The following is a 6,286-nucleotide window of genomic DNA, read 5'->3' as shown; positions in this document are numbered from 1 at the left end:
TAATTACGAAAGTCAATTAAAAATTAATGAGACAGCTGACAGGCAGAAAAATACCTGAAAAATGCGTCCACATTGTAACGGTATAGATATATACACACACGCTCACAAGCCGTTCAACGCAAGCATATCAAGTAAATGAGCCGAAAAATCGTACGGCTGTCGAATAGTCCTGCCAACAACTGTTATGCAATACAAAAACAACAGCAACAACTATTCAATAACGCAGTGAGCAGACAATTGACAAATATTTTCATTTCATTTTTCGAATTTTATGACAAAAAGACACATTATTAATAAAGCGATGCCGAGCAGGCGGGTAAAGCGCATGCGTTTGAGCGTGCATAACTGTGTAAGTGTACATACATACATGTACATGAGTATGTGAGCGTGTGTATGCGCTAGTTATGCGAATGTATGCAAAGTTCGGTTTGCCATAGCAGCCAAAAAGTCATTGTAAAATTAATGACAAACCCTTGAAAATGTAAACGATTGATATATGGCGCACAGATAAACGATTGCAATGATGGGGTGTAGAAAGGACGAAGGAATAACTGCAGCAAAAAATACAAATTTAAATTACGCTGCTTAATCAGTGGGCAAATGGCATAGGTAAGCGTGTAGAAAGGATACAGTGAAGCAGTTTTCAATGGACGAGCAAGTGCATACACACATACAAATGTGCATATATGTATATGTATATGCATATTTGTTTGTATGGTTGTCGTCGTAAGTTGAGTGTGTGCGTTCACTTGCGTGCAGTCACGTGAGCAGTTAAAAGCTGATTTGACAACTGTCAACAAGGCTGGCCGCTAGCGAAACGAAAATCAAGCTGTAGTAATGCATATTACACCCCCTCCGAACACAACCGCGCGCTCTCACCACCCCTGCTACATGCCACACGCGCAAGTCAAATGAACTGAAGCGCTGCAAACACGCCTAAAAGTTTACTACACACACTTTTGTCTACTCTCCACCGCTTGTACTTGAATTTGTGTGGTTGTTGTTGCAGTTGTAGCTGCATTTCGTTGCGCAGTTGTCAGCTGCAATAAAATAAACAACTGCAAGCAGCAGCAAACAACTAACTTTTCATTGTTGCTGACAGTGCAATAAATATTGGCCGGCCAACTAGCTGCCGCCACGGTGCACCAGCACTTATTATTGTTGTTGTTGCTGCTGTGCTAACTGCAACACCACCTTGCATGCAAGCAGCCATCCGTCCATTCGGAGGCAGCCATTCATTTGCTCGTCGCCAAAGTTTTGTCCACTCACATAAAGAAAATATATGAACTCAGTGAAAAGTCAGTAAAGTTCCTCAGCAGTCAGCACCCACTTCCCCAGAGCTAAACTGCTTTGCGTGTGCGTGTGTGTGTGTTTGTTTACTTTTGATTGTAAACATAATTTAGTTGGCTTTGTCACGCAAAAGAAATTCCAAATAACTCACCGAATAAAGTAGCAGCTGAGTGGCTTTTGTTGCCAGATAAATATATTTGGTCTAACCATTTGTGGTGTGGATGTGTGTGTATTTGTGTACTTAAATTTCTTAGAAACAATGCAGTTTATTTGTATTTACTCCGTACACTTTAGGTGGGTGCGGTATGACCAGGTATGTGGGGGTGTGTGTGCCTTTTGGTGCCCCAGTGGAAACGTTCATTGGCTACTGAGTAAGTCGGTTTTCGTATGAATAATACAATGTATTTAGTTATCGAAGATTATAACTTCTGTAAACTCATACAAGTAAACAATCGGAATTGTGCTGTCATGTCATAAATAATTTATTTAATAATTATTAACAAAGTTTACGCTGCAGCAGGTTATCCAGCACAAGACAAATATTAATTAATAGTTTCGAACAATTTTTTTTAAGAGTTACAGTTAGAAACTTTACAAGCAGACGCAGATTTCCGGTTCAGAGCATAAAACGAAGGGTTAAGAAACTAAAGAACCGGATTGAGGAACCGAAGACCGCTTTGTACAGAATCTTGACTATTTTAAATAATTCCTCTAGCTTTGATCCAAAAAAAAACCCAAACTAGCAAATGAAACTGTGGGCTGCTTAGCATAAACATATTTAACCCCTTTCACCAATACAATCGGTTCACCTGCAAATGAAATTGACTTTGGAACTGCTGATTATGATAGGTAGGTAAGGTTTTCAATAAAGTTGTTAGGTTATTCTTCTTCTTTATTGGCGTAGACACCGCTTACGCGGTTATAGTTGAGTTAACAAAAGCGCGCCAGTCGTTTTTCCTTTTCACAATGTGGCGCCAATTAGAGACTTCAAGCGAAGCGAGGTCCTTTTTCACCTGATCTTTCCAACGGAGTGGAGGTTTTCCTCTTTCTCTGCTTCCCGCGGCCGGTACTGCGTCGAACACTTTCAAAGCTGGAGTGTTTTCTTCCTTTCGGACGACATGACTTAGTCAGCGTGGCCGCTGCCTTTTAATTCGCTGAGATATGTCAATGTCGTCGTATATCTCATTCACCGCGTAAATGCCAATGGCACAGTGTCCAGTTAGAACGCTAATCATTGCGGCGATGTGTGTCTTGGCAAGAGCTAGCAGTTCAATTGACTATTTATATTTCACTCTGGGCCAGAAGGCTTTCGCAACCCCAAAGCATGCGAAGTTCTCGCGAAGCTCATAGATCTCATTCCTAATGAAGCTAATACAAGCTCATCGGCTTTATAATTTCCAACGATTTCGCTGTCACCAAGCAGAAAAGTTTAATGTGGAAGTAACTTGAAACATAAGCTGCCCTGCTTACGTCAGAATGGGGCCGAATTGGATCTCTATTGGTGTCTTGCGTTTTAGACTTGGACCAATGGATCCCAGGTGCGTTCAGCAGACGCTGATCGATGGCCAGTTCTTGCGCGAGTGCGAGGTCCCTCTGCTCTAAAGTAGAATGTTCATCTTGCCGCAATTGTAGGTATTGGACACTGTTCAAAAAGCATTCTTGCGATAAGGTTTTAAATCTTGTCTGACGCTTATTGTCAAAGTTATATGAAGGAGGGTGCGGTGGAAACATCCAGACACTTTCTCCTCCATTTTCCAGCCTTTGCAAGTCTGAGGTTGAAACATCTCGGTAATCTTACCTTCGGCGTACCAAAAGACATAGACGTCGCAACAAATTTATGACAGGCTCAAAAATATTTGTCGATCTGTAATCTAACCTAACTAAACTTTACTTGATGCACTGTTGATGAGGTCATTCACTCCTTGCCTAGCTTTGAACTCATTGTCAGCGAGCTCAATGCCAGTATAGCAACGCTGCTATCGGAGTTTTCAACGAAGGCATGTCTTCACTGTAACTGTGTAAAACCGAGCAGAGTTTCAACACAGCAAAATAATTTTAAGCCCACAGATATTTTTAACTGCTTCACCAGTATTAATTACATAAAATTAGGGACCGAAGAAGAGTAACAGATCTTCATAGAAATTACTCAAGTAGTAATGGTTCGTTATACTCTTTTTGTGCTTTCAAAAATATATCTATTAGAGTAAATCGGCAGTTCAAAGCCAACAAACAGCGGATATTGCTTTTTCTATTTACTCTCTTTCAATAAAAAGTCAAAGACATAATCTTGAGTACCAAAAAGCTGTACAAATATATTCCTATTATGCATTCGCGGTATGAGTATTCTCAAAAGCACTCGAAAAGGCATTAAATAAATTATTTATTAAATAATTCTTATCTCCCTCTCTTGCACAATCTCACTCACTCTCACCATTTCTCGAATACTCGCTAGTAAATAAAAACACTCGCCCATTTTGACAGCAAAAGTTTTCATTGCCAAAACCGTTGATGATCGGTTCCCCGACAGGAAATAAAATAAAACCTCAAATGTGGTGAATGCCCACCCAAACAAGGACCCGAATTGATACAGAGAAATAAAATTGGAAATTGAAATGAAAATGAAAACGAGTAAGCCGAATTGGAAATTCGAATGCGCTGAGCAAATCTGCCAAGCGAACGGCAATACACGCACGCAGAGAGACAGACAGGCAGGCATGGCAGACGGCATGCAAGAAAAAGGACTAAAGCCCGCTGAGGGGAGCTTGGAGTATGGCGCATGGTTTGGGGGTACGAAAAATTTGCATGGTTCGTTTAGCAAAGTGGATGTTAAGTGTAATGCGATTTTTATGTAAATTTCACAGTGGAAAATGTATTGTGCACACAAGCAGAGAGGCGGGCGGACACGCAGGCAGACAGACAGGCGTATCGACAGCTGAGCGGCTGCATGAAGTAGAATGGTTGGCACTGCGGACAGACAGTGACTAGTTTGGCAGCTGCATTGGTGCTATGGCAACAATCCAATATATATTGGCGACTCATTTCATAGTATTGACAATATACGAGTGTATCGTTGAGCGATGGCAGCGGCGGGCGCTGTGTCGGTGGCTGTGGTTGGCGCACTCATGGTCATGGTCACGGTCAACCAGGCCACATAGCAAATACGCCCGACCGCAGCGGCTGCAGCCAACGCTCAGCTATGCAAATATATCAAATGCTGGGATAATTCAAAATCATCGAACAAATCGGCAGTCAATGCACGCAAGCCTTTACACTTTTTATGCGATTTTCCCCCAAACCTAAAAGGAATGAGTTTTACTTGCCAAAAAATCGCCCAGCATTAGTAAAATGTTTGAACAAATTTGTGGCGCTTGTGTGTCCACAGCAAGTTCAGTTCAGCATTGCCATTATCAGCAGCAGCAGCAGCTTTAACATCATAATCACCTTCGGCGGCTGGTCGGCGTTGTTAACCCCTTTCGCTCGCGTCACACGGAATATTGACTGCCGTCTGGTCTGCTGCTGGCTGGCCGCCACGCCATGCCTGTCTGACCCATTGTCTGCCCTTGGCAGTATTGAAAATCTGAATTAAGCTGCAACACCAAAAGCCGTCATTTATCGGGTGCATGCCTCCTCTACCGCGACACACTTGAAAGCTTGCTGTTCGGCCTTTTTTCGCTTGGCCAATATTTCATGAGTGCATGGGCGTATTTTAACTTTGATTGCCCGTGTGGCCGGCACAGCCCACAATCTCTACCCAGCGCACATGCACTAGCACCCTTGTCGTTCCCATGTAAATATGAATATTTGCACAAAATTCACTTAAAATTCGAGTGCCAACGATTGACTAAACCGCGTATTTCACCGCCTTTTCTACAATTATGTGTGCTTTTATTCTTATTATTTGTTAATGTTGCCTTTTTTTTAAATACTGTTCGTTTACTGTTCATCAACCTGCGCGCGATGACCGGCAACCTCTCTTCTCGCCGTCGTCCTTTTTGTTGACCACCGCAGACTTCGTCACCCACTCGCTTCGCCCACTCGCCACTCAATTTTGCAAGTGTTGACCACTCAAGTGTTTGGAAATGCAATGAAATGTAATGAAAATCAAATTGAAAATGCTCATATTTGTATTTTGTAATTAACGAAATGAAGTGCTTCACTGCTATGTATTTACCGAGAGTGTATTTGGCGGTATTTGTTCTTTTATTGAACAAATTCAGAATTCAGAACTAGAAATGTGGGAAAACAAGGTCATACTTGTATATAAAAGGTGAATTTTAAATTTAATAATCAGTGAGTTCAAGGGCTCTGAGGCATACTATTGGACCCTATTTAATATATTAGTCTAAACTCTTTCGCATGGAACAGATTTAAGGTCTGGGGGTAAGACTATATATTATTATTTATTTATTTAATCCTCCAAAAAATATTGAAATCAGCACAGCCTACTTCTTACCATAACCCCAATAAAAAAATACATATGTAATAGCAAGGCCGTAACATTTGAATGAAAATTATAAAGTGCAATTCTCAACGTTATTAAAAATATGCACTGTTATACAGATGCATTTAATTAAGCAAACACTACATGTAAATAGGCCAAAAAATTTCACTTGAGAGAAAACTTTCCTGTTTTTAATTCATTCGTAAATAAAAAAAATCATATTTAAAAAACGGTAAATTAATTTAAAAAAATAAAAAAAAACTATGTACTCCCCGACGGGGAATTGAACCCCGGTCTCCCGCGTGACAGGCGGGGATACTGACCACTATACTATCGAGGACGTTGTCAAGTTTGTGGCAAAAAGCTGATATAAGCTCGACGAAAACATTTTATCTCCAATCAAATACAATTATACAACACAAAAATTAAAGCAAAAACAAATAATTGTTGAGAGAAATATTCAGCGTATACACACTCAAATTTACACTAGCGGTCGCTATACTGAACAAATTAGAGAACTTTCTATCACAAGAATTGCAGACATGAAATTTTCAC

General features: G+C 40.7%; 1 non-coding gene across 1 annotated transcript; it reads right to left on the bottom strand.

The window, feature by feature from the left end:
- Positions 1-5,999: 5,999 nt before the first annotated feature.
- Positions 6,000-6,071, bottom strand: Trnad-guc. Its single transcript has one exon. It is a non-coding gene; the product is annotated as a tRNA-Asp (tRNA).
- Between the last annotated feature and the right edge of the window lie 215 nt (positions 6,072-6,286).

Source organism: Bactrocera tryoni, chromosome 3 (assembly GCF_016617805.1).
Source record: "Bactrocera tryoni isolate S06 chromosome 3, CSIRO_BtryS06_freeze2, whole genome shotgun sequence".
NCBI classification, from domain to species: domain Eukaryota; kingdom Metazoa; phylum Arthropoda; class Insecta; order Diptera; family Tephritidae; genus Bactrocera; species Bactrocera tryoni.
Note: the sequence above shows the minus strand (reverse complement) of the source record. Positions and strands in the feature narration are given on the sequence as shown.